We start from the raw sequence: 17,333 nt of genomic DNA on the forward strand, positions 1-17,333 counted from the left end.
AGGGAGGCATAAAAGGACATGGACGTAGGTGGTGGGTAGGGGGGGGGGGGTTGCACGTCACGCCGCTGAGGGCACGGTCGCTGTCACTGTCGCCGTCTGCCTCTCAGCCATTAATTCCGGGCCGTGTGTCCTGGCCAGTAGCCGCGCTTTTTTGTTCTTACCTCCGCGGCTCTGACCGGGAAGAGTTTGACGTCACTGTGACGTCATTTGCCCCTCCTCCTTCCCCTTCCTTCCCTCCTTGCTTCCCCTCCCTCCTGCTCCACCTACCGCGTCTCCCGACCCCTCCCCGCCCCCTCCCCGCCCCCTCCCCGCCTCTTCCCATCTCTCTGCTGCGCCATGCTTAGAGCTCGTGGGGGAATTTTTATTTTTCGTGCTTTGCTTCGTCGTAATATTGGTGGGCAGGGGCGGGGCGGGGCGGGGCGGGCTGGGGCGGGTCACTGACGCGGCGCCGGGGCAGCGTTCAGGGGTCCAAAAATGTGTAGCGTCCGCGGCGCCTGTCCCCGTGGCCCCCCTTGACCCTTTGGCGGCCGTGTCAGTTATTCATCGCTCGTAAAAGGAAAAAAAAAAGTTTGTGGTATGAGATCACGCGGCGTGTATGTCGGAGTGTGTGGGCGGGTCGGGCTGCGGCAGGGGAGGAGCCCCAGCTGGGGGGGGCGGGGCGCGAGGCTCCCGCCCTATATAAGGCTGGCCGAGACGCGTGCTCGCGACTCCTCCCATCACGGGCGTCGGTCAGGTGAAGACACTCGCCAGCAGTCGTCGGCTCGTCGCTCCTGTGACCCGCACCAGACCCGCTCCTTCGCGCCCCTTCAGTGACCCAGCCGGTCCGCCCCTCGCTCTTCTCCACACAACGACCACCAACAGTAAGTGGACTTATCTGCCGCTGGTGGAGGCGGCGGGGCGAGGGCGAGGGTGCCTCCTGCAGAGTGGCCCTCCGCCGCCCCGCCTCTCCAGGGCCTCGTGGTGCTCGCGTGGTGCCGGGCGACTGTACCTCAGAGGCTGAGGACCCAGCCACGAGCCGCGGCGACCCTCAGCCCTTGTCACGAAGTGTTTTTCGTAACTTTATACTCCCAGGTGTCGGCAAGGTATCGCTATAGTCTCCTAAATCAACACTTACTCTTCTTTAACACAAACACATGCCGAGGCTCTCAACGGTGCGGCGTCTGTCCACGTGACGCATCAAAGCCCCAACACATCCACTTCCTTTTGGCTGCACTAACACACCCAAACACCCCCCAACGGCCGCTGTGTCTGCCCATGTAACCTTTATAACACACCGTCACATCCACAATCATGTCTCCCAGCGGCGCGGTGTTTGTCCACGTGACGCATCAATCCCTGACATATCCATTTCCTACACACTTCCCCAACGGCCGCGTGCATGCCCTCACGCCGACACGTCCAGACTCATCACTCTCAACGGTGCTGTGTCTGTCCACGTGACGCAACAACTCTTTTACACACGATCTTCCTCTTTCACTGCACTAACACACCCCAACACTTCCCCAACGCCCGCGGTGCCTGTCCACTTCCTTTTTCAACCCACCAGCACATCCTGACCCTCCACTCTCAACGCCGCGGTGTTTGCTGACGTGACGCATCAAACCCAACACATCCTCCTCATTTTCGCTACAGTAACTCACACCGTCTTTCCCCCAACGGCTCGGGGTTTGTCCTGGTGCCCTGATGCAACACACCGACATCTCCAGACTCATCACTCTTAACAGCGGCCGTGGTCTGTTCACGTGACCCATCAAACCCCAACACATGCACTTATTCTCTACAGTAACGCACCCAACATCGCCATATCCCCCTATATAAACACTCCCTTTCTCAACGCGCCAACACATCCCGAATTCTCTCAACAGCGTCCGTGGTCTGTGTACGTGACCCATGAAAACACATCCACTTCCTCTTTCGCTGCACTAGCACGCCACAACACTTCCCCAACGCCACGGTTCCTGTCCTTGTAACCTTTCCACGTTCCTCGCCGCTGCCTGATTTGACGGGCCGCGCGGAGCCTCCCCCCCCACCAGCACCGCGTGGCTTGCCGAGGCTCCCAACAATTTACAGGAAAGGAATCAATGCAACGAGCTACTTGATCTTTGGCATGTGTGTGTACTTACGTGCGTGTGCGTGTGCGTGTGTGTGTGTTTTTTGTGCTTGCGTGTGGGTGGGTCGGTGTGAGTATATGTGTTTTTTTGTGCGTGTGTGTGTGTGGGTCGGTGTGAGTATATGTGTGCGTGTGTTCGATAGTTTTGTTTGAGAGAGAAAATAATTGAAAGATAAAAGAACAACAACGGAGATAACAGAGTGAATCGTAAGAGTTTTGTCGTGTAGTTGCCAGTCTGCCCTTAATAATACGAGACCATAAAGTTAATTAATGTCACTACTAAACATACTGACTCACACACACGCAAAAGGAAGCCACTCATGGACGCTGTTTTGATCGTCGCTTTATTACGTTTTTTGGGCTGACGAGAGAAAGTTGAAAGGAAAAAAAAGCAAGTCCGATTCTGTTATCATTTTTACTATCTGATGAGGTAAAGTTGAAGGGGAAAAAACCAAGGTACGATTATTTTCATTGTTTTTTCTAGCTGATGAGGAAAAGTTAAACGGAAAAAAAGGCAAGTCCGATTCTGCTTTCATTTCCACGTATTTTCCTATCGTTTCCTCTTCGCTTCTATACGACAAGAACACTTTATTTTGCCTTCGCTTCAGGAGGAGACATCGGGTGAACTTTTGGTGGTGTTCTTATTAAATTTCCTCGTATGTTCCTCTTTATTGTACGTATGTGTGGTTTCTCTTTCTATTGTTCTGTCTGTATCTGTCTGTATCTCTCTTGTTCTCGTTCTCTGCTTTTTCGTATGATTTCCTTATTATTTTATGTGTGGTTTCTCTTTCCATTCGTCTGTCTCTATCTCTCTTCCTCTCGCTCTTTGTTTCTTTTTATGGTTTCTCTTATAATTGTATGTGTGGTTTCTCTTTCTATCGGTCTGTCTGTATCTCTCTTGCTCTCGTTCTCTGTATATTCGTAGGTTTCTTTTTTTTGTATGTGCGGTTTCTCTTTCCATCGGTCTCTGTATCTTGTTCTCGCTCTCTCGTTCTCGCTCTCTGGTTCTCGCTCTCTCATTCTCGCTCTCTGGTTCTCGCTCTCTCGTTCTCGCTTTCTGGTTCTCGCTCTCGTTCTCGCTCTCTCGTTCTCGCTCTCTTGTTCTCGCTCTCTCGTTCTCGCTCTCTGGTTCTCGCTCTCTCATTCTCGCTCTCTGGTTCTCGCTCTCTCGTTCTCGCTTTCTGGTTCTCGCTCTCTCGTTCTCGCTTTCTGGTTCTCGCTCTCTCGCTCTCGCTCTCTGGTTCTCGCTCTCTCGTTCTCGCTTTCTGGTTCTCGCTCTCTCGCTCTCGCTCTCTGGTTCTCGCTCTCTCGTTCTCGCTCCCTGGTTCTCGCTCTCTCGTTCTCGCTCTCTGGTTCTCGCTCTCTCGTTCTCGCTCTCTGGTTCTCGCTCTCTCGTTCTCGCTCTCTGGTTCTCGCTCTCTCGTTCTCGCTCTCTCGTTCTCGCTTTCTGGTTCTCGCTCTCTCGTTCTCTCTCGCTCACGCTCACCTCTCTCACACACTCGCTCTCTTCCACAGACTTTGACCTAATTCCCACTCGTGTTCTGGCGCCGGTTGCTTCACCTTTACACAAGGCTCGGAAAATAGAGAAGAACTTGCATAATGAATGGAGCGTGTAGGAAATGTTGTAGCGCTTGAATAATGAATAAACTAAAGCATTGTGGAAGAGAACACGATAAAAAGAAAGAATACGGATGTTCCAGAGCGATTTTTTGCCTTAGTTTTCAGCGGCATGATTCTATACTTTATTTTAGTAGGTATTTCATTTTTTTTGTGTGTGTGGGTGTAATACGTGATGGGAAGGTTAACTATATATATTCTTTTTTTTCATTGATTTCTTTTCCTTTCACTTTTCTTTTCCTCATAGTTTTCAGCGGCATGATTCTACACTTTATTTTAGTAGGTATTTCATTTATTTGTTGTTTGTGTGGGTGTAATACGTGATGGGAAGGTTAACTATATATATTCTTTTTTTTTCATTGATTTCTCTTCCTTTCACTTCTCTTTTCCTCTCCATATCACCGCGGGTCACCTCTTATTTTTCTGTCCACATAGAACAAAAAAAAATATCCAAGACCCATTAGGACGTCGTATATAAGATTAACGTTCTTCCTAAGCTCGTAAAGATTTGTCGTATGTTATTATTATTTTCATTATTATTTTTTTTTTGCTTTTTTTCTGGTCAATGTTTTCTTCCTCATGTGTTTTTTTTCTCATATGTGGTTGCTTATTTTTCTTCGTCGTATTTTTTCTTTTTCCTCTTCTTATCAATGTCTGTCTTATGTTTGTTCTTTCTGTGGTTGCCCTCGGTGTTTTCTTTTTTCTTTTCATCCTTATTTTCTTTTTTTTCTTTTTATCAATGTCTATCTAATGCCTGTTCTTCTTTCTGTGACTGCCTTCGTTTTTTTTGTCCTTTTTTGCTCGTATTTTTATCAACGTCTCTGTCTTATGCTTGTTCATTCTCCTGTTCTTGGGGTTACTGTGCTTGTCTTCGTTTTTTTATTTTGTTTTTATGCCCTTTTTTTTTTGTCTTCCATCGCTCGTTTCTCTGTTTCTCTGCCAATCAACCTTCTCGTTTTCGTTTACATATTGGTTACCACTTTCCAATCCTCCTCGTCTCCCTCCCTCCACTCCATCCCTCCTCCTCCTCCTCCTCTCCTCCTCCTCCTCCTATCCCTGAAATCATCCGCTGAGTTTCCCCTTTTCTACGATTTTTCTTTTCTTTTTCTTTCTTTTTGGTCCGATTTTTCCGCCGCACTGTGATCTGTATCTTTTTTTTTTTATGGGAAACTAATGTACATGCCGCGCCTTGTCGCCGAGATGCAATTCCTTTCCTCCTTCTCTCCTTCTTTCCTCCTTCTCTCTTTCTTTCTCCTTCTACTTCCCTTCCCTAACTCCCGACTCCATTACTGTCCACTTTATCTCAACCTCCTTTCTTCTCCTCCTTGCCTTCCTCCTTCCCGCTATTCCTTGCTTCTTTACCTCTTTCCTTTTTCTTAATTTCCGTTTTCATTGTATCTCTTTCTCACTCTTCTCTCTCTTTCTCTTTTCTTCTTGTATTTTATTTCTGTTCTTTTCTTGTTTTTTTATCATTTCTTCTCTCCCTATTTCACTTCCTCTCTCCTTATCCTTTAGTTCACCCTCTGTTCCATACTTTTTTCATTTCCCTTTTTATCCCTCCTCTTCATATATTTTTCTTTCCTTCGCTTCCTTCTTTTTTTATCCTACATTTTTCTCATCTCACACTTTTATTTCCTCTATTATTTAACTTTCCTTCTTTCCTCTTACAGCTCTCTTTCCTTCCCGACTTACTTTCGTCCATATGTCATTTCCGAAACCTCTCATCTTTTTCTTCTCTTCATATCTATTTCCTATCGTCCCCTTCTTCCTCTGCTTCCCTTGCTACATAATGCCCATTCCTTTTATTTTCCCCTCCTCTTATACTCGTCACCGTTCTTTTTCTTTTATACTCCTCTTGACTTTCTTCTCTTCTTACGTTCTCCTTTCTATTGTATCCCAGTCCCCTTCTTTCCCTTCTTGCCTCTTCTCCTCTCCATATTCGTGTCTCCTTGCCTTCTTCACCCTTATTAGACTTCTCATCCTTCGCTTTTTACCCTCTCCTATCTATCGTATTCCACTCGCCTTCCTTCCTTCCTTGACTCATCCCTTCATCCTCCCCTTCATTCTCTCCTTGCCTTCCTCTCTTTTATACCATTCTTTCCTTCCTTCACTCCTTACCCTCTCCCTCCTAACATATTCAATTCCTCGTCTTTCCCTTCCTTCCCCTCTCTTCATTCTCCCTTCCCTCCTTTCTTTCCCATGCTCTCCTTGTCATCTCTTAGCGTGGCTCTTTCATCCTCTTCTTTCCTCTCCTTGCCTCCCTTCACCCTCCCTTGCTTCCCACGCTCTCCCTTTCCCATCTCAGCGTTGATTTACAGAACTGTCGGCCTGGAAGATTGCCCGAAAGACGCTGTCCCGCCGCGTCTCCTGCGAGGCTCCGCGGCGGCGTGTGGCGTCCTCGGCGACTCATGTTACCGAGGAAAATATGTCGTGGGGAGTTTGAAGGTCACGGAAAAATATCGTCCCCGCTAAAGCAAAACTGACTGATTCGTTTTTTTTCTTTCCGCAATCGGTCCTTCTGATACTTATATGATCCTTTCCGAAAAATATGTCGCGGCGAGTTCGAAGGCCATGGAAAAATATCGTCCCCGCTAAAGCAAAACTGACTGATATGTTTTTTTCTTTCTGCAATCGGTCCCCCGTAAGAACTCATATTTCCTCTTCCTTCTGATGCCTTCATGATCCTTTCCGTAAAATATGTCGCGGCGAGTTCGAAGGTCACGGAAAAAATATCGTCCCCGCTAAAGCAAAACTGACATACGTTTTTTTTTTTTTTTCTTTCTGCAATTTGTCCCTCGTAAGAACTCATATTTCCTCTTCCTTCTGATGCCTACATGATCCTTTCCGTAAAATATGTCGCGGCGAGTTCGAAGGTCGTGGAAAAGATACATCCCCGCTTGAGCAAAATAGACTTATAAGGTTTTTTTCCTGCAATCGGCCCCTCGTAACAACGCTCTTTCTCCCTCCTTCATGATCCTTTCCGTAAAATATGTCGCGTCGAAAGCAGCGTCACCAGATTATCGTACTTAGCTCACTGTATTATCCGGTTTGTGACCCATAACTATCGCAAAAAATCACGTCAGTATATTACGGCTTTAACAATATTTTCTTTGAGTAGCGTTATTTGTGTGAGTACGACAGTTTTGGGGTCTGAAACCAATGAATGCAATGTTCTGAGTACGACAATCTGATAGCGCTCGTCGAAACTGCAGTGAAGGGAGTTTACGTAGAGTTAGAGTCCCTTGCAGGCACCTCTTGCAGTAACTATAAAGTGCATTCACCTTGACACAGTAGTAAGATCATTTTGTTAACGCCACTGTCTTCGAAGCCAAGGAAATTTTTTTATTGGTGGGTCGGAAATCCTCTCCTTAACTCTTCCATATAGTAGAGTACGACGTAAGGAACTAATGACCATATTCTTAAAGCTATCGTCGCCCAAACACTCATCTGACAAGGCTTTCGTAGGGGGTGTGGGCCATTCTTTGGGGGTAGTTTTATGAGCCTGGTGATAGTATGACAAGGCCTGTGTGCCATCAACTTGAAAAAGCACTCATGAGAACTTGTTAAACTCCCTTTTGCCCTTTGGAAATTATTAATATGAGAGGTGGAAGCGTTCGAGAATAACAACCTTATACATTCTTAAATTTTTCGACACCCAAACACTCATAATTTGACTAGACTTTCGGAGGAGTTGCGGGCATTTTCATCGGAGGTAGTTTTATGACACTGGTGGTGGTTTGGCAAAGCTTCTGTATATACCATGAACTTGACAAAAACGCTCTTGAGAACCCCATTACTCTCTTATTCTCCCTTTATAGATTGCGCACACATTTGACAAAGCGATCATGGGAGGTGGGCCTTTCCATCGAGGTAGTGTTGTGACCCTGGTGGTAGTTTAACAAAGCTTCTGTACCCTGAACGTGAAAAATATTAACACTCATGAGAATCCTATTAATCTCTTATTCTCCCTTTATAAATTGCACACACATTTTACAAGGCTATCGTGGGTGGTGTACGCCTTTCCATCGGAGTAGTTTTATGACCCTGGTGGTAGTTTAACAAAGCTTCTGTATATGCATGAACGTGAAAAAACACTCCTGAGACCCCGATTGATCTCCTGTTCGTCCTTTAGAAAATATTAGCGTGAGAGATGGAAGCGTCTTTTTTTACAGCAAGGGAGGCAGTTCAACGGAAAAAAACGGAAAAAAAGGCTATGCGCTGCTCCAGAAACCAAAAAAATAATGAGAGGCCTGAAAAGAGATCAATTCCGGATGGAGAAGTGTCTTGATACTCTTGATACCCTGAGAATACCAACTTAAAGATTCTCGCCCGTAACCTCAGCCTCTTCCTCACCCAAAGGGACAGCAGAGTCTCGGTATCGGCTCCGGTCTTCGGCGAGCTCGTCCATTGTCGGGATGAAGGCGTCGGCGGGAGGAGCGACTCGCGGGCGGCAGGTGTGTTCCCGCGTCGCCGCCCTCCACTGGCGCGGATCATGACGCCAACTCCGGTTCAGTTCATCCCCCAGAGGATTCACGGAGGACTTTCGAGCTGCGGATTCCCTTAAGGGGCTATTACACTGGGCAAATTTTCCGTGGATCTTCAGTCAAACCACTGGCGTGGCTCTCATATTTGCGTGGTTTTCTGACGTGTCCACGATCTTCCAAAGCTACGGTAGATTTCACTGTAGGACGACGGTATTACTCATCATCTTCATCAGCAGCAATAACAACAAACAATTGAGAACCACGTTAGCGGAAATCGTGGTTTGACTGAAGATCCACGGAAAATATGCCCAGTGTAATATCCCCCTTAGACTATTTCAGGATGTAGCTACCGCGTCTTTTACTCTTTTAAGATGAGTGGTTGTTGAGTTAGGTGAAAGACAAGTTGCGGACATAGTTTATATCTCCGCGTGACCTCTGTGCTAATCTCTGTCTCATTAACCCTTGTGCCTGTTGACTTTCACTTTATTTTAGAGTAACATGAGCGATACTTTTATTCGGTTGAGCTCGACTTCATTTCTCTGCCCTCTGCCTCTTGGAGTCCTCGGCATCTTGGTGTGAAAATACGAGAACACAAATAGCGCTTTCACACAGTCTTACGCAACGCTGCTGTCTTTATTTTGCTGCAAGTGTCAAGTAGTATTCTTTCCCGAGGAAGCTGAATACCGAAATATCGCGCTCGAGAGGTCACAAGGTAATTCTATTCCTGCAAGGTAATTCTATTCCAACAAAATAAGTCCTTCAGTAACTTGTATCGGGTTCCTGTTCGCGGGCTACACTTTTCCGGGTCGCTGGCCAATAGAATGTGACCGATAAATTATGCTGCGACCTTATTATCATGTCCACTTCGCAGCCACTCGGTCGATAGTCAGAAGCGGCGCGGCAGACCGTAGACTCCGTGAACCGCTTGCCTCCAGGTCGAGTGTTCTGGCGACGGCTGGGCGGCGCCGCGGATAACTATGAAGAACGGCGGGAAGGGTCCAGCGAGGGAGTCCTAGTCGAGGTGCTACGCTACCGGGTGGAAGTGAAGCGCTCCTTTAATTACCGCTGCTGGCCTGTGCGAACGTTCCTGCCCAGCCCGATGTAGATATTTGTAAAAGGTGTGAGGGAAAATAAGTGGATAGTATTATTAAAGGCATTACTCTTTGTATTCTTGTGGTCTGAGGGTAGACAAACAAACAGTAACTCTCTTGATACGACTATTATTTTCAGGTCGATGGAGACATTTGTATTCTAAGTATCCGAGAGAAAAAAAAGTGAACAGTATAGTTCTTGGGGCAATTATCGTATGCAGGCTGATGTAGAGATTTGTATTTCTAAGGATGTGAGGAAAATCGAGTAAACAGTATAATTTTTGGCGCAAGTATCGTATGTAGATCGATGTAAAGATTTCCATTCCTAAGAGTCAAGAGAAAGTAAGTTAACAGTAACATTCTTGATACTACTAAATGTTGCGTAGAACCGACAACCTCATCTCTCGTATGCCTGTGTTCTTCAGCGCTGCAAAACTTTACATATGAAAAGGATAATAAATTTTGCTCTCACTTCAACGTTTTCAGGCTGAGTGAAAAAAGTGAACAGTATCATCTTCGCAATACTATATGTTGCGTAGAACCCTGGAATCAACAACCTCATCTCTCGTGCTCTTGTGTTCTCCAGAGCTTAAAACTTTAAATATGAAGTGGGCGATAAATTCCGCTCTCACTCCACCGTTTTCAGCGTCAGAGGGGAAACAAGTGGAAAGACTCATCCTTCTCACTACTAAATGTTGCGTAGAATAAACAACCTCATCCTTAGTACGTTTGTGTTCTCCAGAGCTTAAACTTTAAATATGAAGTGGGCGATAAATTCCTTTCTCACTCCGCCGTTTTCAGCGTCAGAGGGAAAACAAGTGGAAAGACTCATCCTTTTCACTACTAAATGTTGCGTAGAATAAACAACCTCATCCTTAGTACGTTCGTGTTCTTCAGAGTTTAAAACAGGGTCGCATCATAAGACATTTCATCCCCCAAGAACACTCATTTGACAAGGCTTTCGTAGGAGTTGTGGGCATTTCCAGTAGTAGTTCTATGACCCTGGTGATAGTGTGGCCCTTCCTCAGTACCATGAACCTTTAGAAACACTCATTAGAACCCGATTGACCCCCTCTATGACCTTTAGAAATAGATAATGTGAAAAGCGAATGTGTCTTGTGATACCGCCCTTGATATGAAACGGACGCTAAATCTCGCTCATACTCCACCATTTCCAGCGAGTGGCCAGTGCAGTAAATCGAGCAGCCCTTCCTTCGCCTCGTTAAGACTGAAGATTGATGGCGGAAAATGATCGGGTACACTGCTCTATAAATCGTCCTCATACCTGAATATAAGCATGAAGCCTTCCCGATTTTTAAGACAGGAGGGAAAAATGATGGATTGTTGTATATATTTTTAACTTATTCCGGAAATTGCGTGTTAAAAGGTAAAGTTTGAGGAATGCGTTATAGCTGTGCGTGGCTTCTGTGATCATCTCTTAGTCTGTATAAATCTCCGAGAACCTTGACGTAGAGAGTATAAGTGTAGTGTAATGTATTCCGGGTCTTTTATAACATCCAAAGACGTATTCCAGAAGGCTTTTAGAGAAGGGAGGGAGCGATTGTTAAGTGCATTTCGGTCTAAAACATGGATCTTGCGTATGTCTGATTTCGTGAAGGTTTAAGAGCATGAGAGAGGGACAGTCGTTTGGTGCATTTCCTTCTAAAACATTAATCCCGGGTACGTGCGGTCTCCTGAAGGCTTAAGAGCATGAGGAAGAGATTCGTTACAATGCCTTTTCTTTTTACCTCGCCGGTTTCTTTAGGACAGTTTTGCGGTACAGTCGGAACCACACGCCGCCCTGCCCTGCTCTGCCCAGCCCACGCGTTCAAAAAAAGGAGTTACAATGCTTTCCTTACTTGTTTCTCGAGGACATTCTTGCGGTACAGTCGGAGCCACACGCCGCCCTGCCCTGTTCTGCCCAGCCCACGCGTTCAAAAAAAGGAGTTACAATGCTTTCCTTACTTGTTTCTCGAGGACATTCTTGCGGTACAGTCGGAGCCACACACTGCCCTGCTGTTCTTAAAAAGGGGGATTGCTGGTTAATCGTCATATTTGTTGCCCTCAAACTTTACCTGTCAAAGTCTTACGGTATATAATTTTGACGCAGACATTGGTGATTAAAATATTTACACATCAGAGGTACTTAAGGGAAGCATTCCTTTGCCTGCTTCTCGAGGATAAAGCCGTCCAAGCGACATTCCCCCCTGCCCAGTCCACGCGGTGAGGCCTGAAATGCACTGGGAAAGGATATGGACGCAGTAATGGAGGCTGGAGCGTGAATTCATAAGCACACTGGTTTTCTTCCATTACGGTAACACTGCAACCTTTGTGGGGATGCGAGGAACGATAATGCGGCATCCATCTACTTTTCCTGCTGCTGTTGTTAGTGTTGACGTGAATTCTTCTCATCTTTGTCCTCCGCCGCCTCTTCCTCCTTCTTCTTCTCCTCCGCCTTCTCATAGTCTTCCGTTTTGGTATCATAGTCGACGTTCTCCTTTTCTTCCTTCTTCCTCTTCCTCTTTTCATCCTTATTTTCATCATCCTCATCTTCCTTGTCCTTAACCTACGTACGAATATGTAGTCGCCATTCTCCTCATCATTCTCCCTCTCTCCTCCTCCTCCTCCTCCTCCTACTACTACTACTACTACTACTACTACTACTACTACTACTACTACTACTACTACTACTCTTCCTCCCCAATGCAGGCCCTTTTAAGAGACGTAAAGGATCATAACGCAAATAAAATGAGGTTTCGAAGTGCACCTTCAGTGGCGGGCGACGAAACCAACTGCCCACCCTTGGGTATTCCTCGCTCGCTCGCTCTAGCTCTCTTGGGATCTCTTGCTCTCTCACTTCACTGCGCAGAGACGAACCTTATAGATGTTTACGCTGGTGCATCTTAAATTATATATTCGTTTTCCTTCACAGGTCATCAAGGTCAAGATTTAGTTTATGGCTTTTGCGTTTTACTTTTACAGTGAAATCTAAATATTGTGATTGTTACCTATTTGTAGTTTTTCTTATCTATACATATTTCTTGTAGCTTATCGCATGCAGCCTCGTTTTATGTTTCTTACAATTAAGGAGGCATCACATAAATAAGAATAAACAGGAATATAAAGAATAAACAAAATAAACACGCTGACGCCGCTCCTGCAAATAGTTGAAAATATGAGTAGCGGAAAGTGTCCAAATCGGGTGGAGAGATATTCTGATCCACCCCTCTTGAAAGCGTTTAAGTCGTAGGCATTAAGAGGGAAGGAAAGAGAAGAAAAGGCTAGTCATTATACAGCATACCCTCCGATGGGGAGTTCCATTACTCTTGCCGGGGGATAATAACACAATAGAACATTTTATTCCTATCGTATTCCAGGTGCGTATAGGATTCCCTCTCTCTTTACCTGTGCAATCAGCGAAACAATTAACCGCAAGAACACTTTTACCGACATTACGTGAGGGAATCCGCGGAACAATACGCAAAGCTCCATCTGTTTATCTTTTTCTACTCCTCCTCCTCCTCCTCCTCCTCCTCCTCCTCCTCCCCCACCTCCACGCACGCCAGGTAATCCTTTCTTTTGGCAGCGTTAAGGTGTTCCGAGCGTTATGTCGACTCACGAGACAAAGCTTCTTACCATAATCGGGTCATGTTGTGTGGGTTTGCTCGAGGCCGCGCGTGTGTGTGTGTGTGTGTGTGTGTGTGTGTGTGTGTGTGTGTGTGTGTGTGCGGAGGGCGAGCGGCGAGAGGCAGAGAGGAAAAGGGCTGTGTGTAGGAGGGGAAGAGGGTGCATTGTGTGTGTGTGTGTGTGTGTGAGGAGAGAGAGAAAAGAGAAGCTGCCAGAAATCCCTGCCACCTGCTCTCCTGCGGTTCTCTTTCTCTTTCTCTTGCTCTCTCTCACTCGCTAGCTTTCTCTCTCTCTCTCTCTCTCTCTCTCTCTCTCTCTCTTTCAATTTGTTCGTCTCATGTTCCTCCTTCACTTCATCTTCTCTCCCTCTCTCCTTCACTGTTTCTCACGTTTCTCTACCTTTTCTTCAACTATAGATTTTTCCTTACCTCTTTTTTTTCTTCTCTGATTGCTCCTCTATCCTTCCTCTAACTACCTTTTTGTTTTCATTCGTTTTCTTTTCCCTTTATATGTTTACCTGTGTGGCGTATTCTGTCCTCCCTCATCTTGTCATCCCTTCAAAATCGGTCCCAACTTCACTCCTTTCCCTTCCTTCCATCCTTCCTCCTCCTCCTCTCTCACCTGTCGGCTCTCCCTCCCCTTCTCACCTGCACCTCCGCACCTCACCTTTGCTCATGTCGCCACAAGGTCACCAGCCAATGCGACTTTGCGGTGATATAAGCTTTCCTCGCGTGCCTCAGGAAGACCGTGGCAGCAAGGTGAAGGTTCTTGGCCCAGGCGGAGCGATGACCGAGGTAGTATATACGTATGCCATTGGTCTCTGTACTAGCCAATCGGACTCTTCGTTTTTTACGGGTACATTAACACGCATGCGCAGAGTGATGAATGAGAATTGGTGGAAGATGGAAATAGTTAGGGTGGGGTCTTGTGCGTGTGTGATGGTGGGGAGGGGGGACTGTAGGGGGCGGCGAAGCTTGTGTAGGGGGGGGGAGCGAAAGCTTGTGTGTGTGGGTGGGGAGAGGCTTGTGTTTGGAGGGAGTAGTTAGGTGTGTTGTAGGGTAAACGTGTGTGTGTGTGTGTGTGTGTGTGTGTGTGTGTGTGTGTGTGTGTTGAATCTCCTTCCCCCCTGTTAGCCATTGATCCGCAAGATGCATAAATTAGAAGCTTTTAAGAGCGTTGAGTGACTGTTTGGGGTCGCGGCTCGTTACCAATCGTTCGTGGCTTAAGATATTCATGGACCGTTTGTCATTCTATTATTTGAGAGGGGAGGGGAGGTGGGGGGAAGTGGAGGAGGGGAGGGTTGAGAGGGGTTATGTGGGAATGTGTGTGGGTGGATGGGGGATTGTGTGGGTGTGTGTGTGTGTGTGTTGTGTTTGCATTGCTAAGGAGGGGCTTGAGAATGTCTTACAACCTCCTCCCCCCTCCCACACGCACACACACATGCACACACACACTAGGCAAACAGCTAGAGAGATACACCAATAGACAGATAACCAAACAGACAAACAAACAAAGTGGAGAATGAGGAAAAGATAAACAAAACAAAAAAACATAAAAACAAGGAAACACAAAAAAACACAAACATATAGGCAGTGACCCAATTCCCCTCCTCCTCCTCCTCCTCCTCCTCCTACTCCTCCTCCTCCCACTCATTTCCACCGCGTCCTCCCTTCCAGCACTTCTCCCCCACCCGTCCTTTCCTGGCTCCTCCCCTCCCGTATATTCCTCCCCCCCTCCCTGTCCCTCCCCTGCTCCACTTCTCCTCTCCCATATATTTCTCCCCTTCCCTACTGCCCAGCGTCCTCCTCCCCTTCCTTTCCCCCTTCCTCCCCTTCCCTCCTGCCCTTCGTGATGTCATTTGCCGTCACTTAAAACGCCTCGCTGACCTTGTTATCCCCTTCCGTCTCCTTCACTCCAACTGTCGCCTCTCATTCATGCCATTTACGGGAGAGAAAGAGAGGGAAAGTGAGAGAGAGAGAGAGAGAGAGAGAGAGAGAGAGAGAGAGAGAGAGAGAGAGAGAGAGAGAGAGTGTTCGATGTTATTATTTATGCCCATTTACGAGAGAGAACGAGAGAAAGTGAGAGGAAAAGAAAGATAGGTTTGATAATTTTATACAGTCCCATTAATTAAAAAAAGAGAGAACAAGAGAGATAGAAAGTGAGAAAGGGAGAAGCTTCGATATCATTTACACGAGGGAAAGAGGGAACGGGAAAGAGAGTGAGAGAGAGAAAGAAAGAAAAAAAAGAAATAAAGAAAGCGAGAATGTTAGATAATATTACTCCCATTCACTTACAAGAGAGAAAGAGAGAAAGTAAGAAAGAGAAAGAAAATCAGAAGGTTCCATTTTATCTTTTTTCTTTAACTACATTCAACGCTTTAGAACAATTTGGCTTATACTGTAACGCGTATTCGGAAGGGATGTAATAGAAGAGAAGGGGAAGTACTGGTAGGATTTGATATACGAAAGGGAAGGAAAAGAAAAAGGGCATTAAAGAAGGATATGATACTAGATTGTTTGGAAAGGGGTTTAAATAGTAAGATTTGGTATGCGAAAGGAAAGGTAAACGAAAAAGAGAATTAAATAAGGATTTGATACCATATTTTTTTTTGTATAAACGAAGGAGTGATGGTAGTGATTGTAGTGTTGGTGGAGGTGATGGTGGTAGTGTTGGTGGTAGTGGTAATGGTGATAGCGATAGGAGTGAGGTGATACTGGTGATGGTGATGATGATGGTAGTGGTGATGGTGGTGATGGTCGTCGGTGTAGGAGTGGTGGAAAAGGTGGAAAGAACAAATGAAGTGTAAAGAAAAAAAAGCGATAATCATTTTCTTTTATATTTACAAAGTTTTCAAGGATCAGGAAATGTTAATAATGGTAAAACAATATTATAACCATCCCCGCAAAAAAAAGCATCAAGTATCATGTATTTTAGGGATAAATTTATACTCTTAATAAGCATAACCAAAGAAGACTCGTAAAATAATGACATTAAAAAAAACAGCAAAATTTCAAGGCAGTCTCGCTTTTCCTTGTGACGACATTGACGAAAGTTTTAAAAAGGAGGAATTATTTGTTTATTCTGGTCCTGGCGGTGACGCAAGACTTCCTTCTCGGAGGTCGCGGGGAGGAGGAGGAAAAACGGAGAACGTAATTTTTGCCTTGATGCATTTATGAACTTCTTCCTTGTGTGTACGTGTGTGTGTGTGTGTGTGTGTGTGTGTGTGTGTGTGTGTGTGTGTGTGTGATTTTTTTATAACAAAGGAGACAGCTCAAGGGCACAAAAAAAGGAAACAATAATAAAAAAAATCCCGCTACTCGCTACTCGTGATAACTTGTATGCATATGTGTGTGTATCTGTAAGGTTTTCTATTATGTATGTATGTATGTGTGTGTATGTGTATGTTATTTTTGTTGTTGTTGTTTTGTGTGTGTGTGTGTGTGTGTGTGTGTGTGTGTGTGTGTGTGTGTGTGGAGGGAGGGAAAGGTCAGTGGGTAGAAATAATAAGAGAAAACGAATTATCCGCTTGGCATCACCGTGTAGAGAACAATATCACGAGAAAAATAAGGTAGTGTTTTTTTTATTTCAAAGACGTCAAATTACGAGTGCGGAATAACATTTTATACGACTCCTCTCTCCTCCTCCTCTTCTTCGTTTATTTCCTCTTTCTCTCTCTCGTCTTCCTTCAACTTTAACTTTTCTTTTCCTCCTCCTCCTCCTCCTCCTCCTCCTCCTCCTCCCTCTACTCCTCTTCCTCCAGTTGTGTAAGTCTGTGAACATAGCCTTGTCACCCGTCCGCCCACAGAACATGGAAGAGGAAGAAGAAGAAGAGGAGGAGGAGGAGAAGGAGAAGGAGGAGAAGGAAGATTCAGGTATCACTGGCTAACAAGGTAATAAGTTTGTTGAATTGCTTGAGGTTAATATTCATAAATACATACATACGTACATTCATACATACATACATACATAGATACATACACACATCATACATAGCTGCGTACCTAAGCATAGATAGATGAACGTAAATACATGTAAAGGTACAAAAACGATCCAAATGAAACTTATAATTATTGACTGGTAAATTGAGCGAGCAAAATATGATAATGAATGTGAGAGAGAGAGAGAGAGAGAGAGAGAGAGAGAGAGAGACTTATTTGTTCTCTCCACAAAATTAAATATGTGGATATCTTCTTCTCTTCCACTTTACTCTTTCCTCTTTAAATTTTTATCTCGTATTTCCTCCTCTTCCTCTTCATTGCCGTTGTCGTTCTTTTTTTTGTGTGTGTCCGTTCCTTTTCTTTTCAGTTTTTTTCTCTTACTTTTTGTTTGTCTTCTTTTTCATCTTCATTCATCACAAGCTGGTTTAATTTCCTTATCAGCCTTCGCCCCGTCTCCTTTTTCCTT

The 17,333-nt window shown here is 45.4% G+C and overlaps 1 protein-coding gene across 1 annotated transcript in view; it reads left to right on the plus strand.

Annotated features, from left to right (window-relative positions):
- Positions 1–693: 693 nt before the first annotated feature.
- LOC127009011 (diuretic hormone class 2-like) overlaps positions 694–17,333 on the plus strand; it is a 138,462-nt gene continuing 121,822 nt past the window's right edge. The window contains exon 1 of the mRNA XM_050881589.1: positions 694–860. The gene's annotated coding sequence lies outside the window, so the exon portion shown is untranslated. The remainder of the gene's footprint in view (positions 861–17,333) is intronic.

This window comes from Eriocheir sinensis, chromosome 39 (assembly GCF_024679095.1).
Source record: "Eriocheir sinensis breed Jianghai 21 chromosome 39, ASM2467909v1, whole genome shotgun sequence".
Classification (NCBI taxonomy): domain Eukaryota; kingdom Metazoa; phylum Arthropoda; class Malacostraca; order Decapoda; family Varunidae; genus Eriocheir; species Eriocheir sinensis.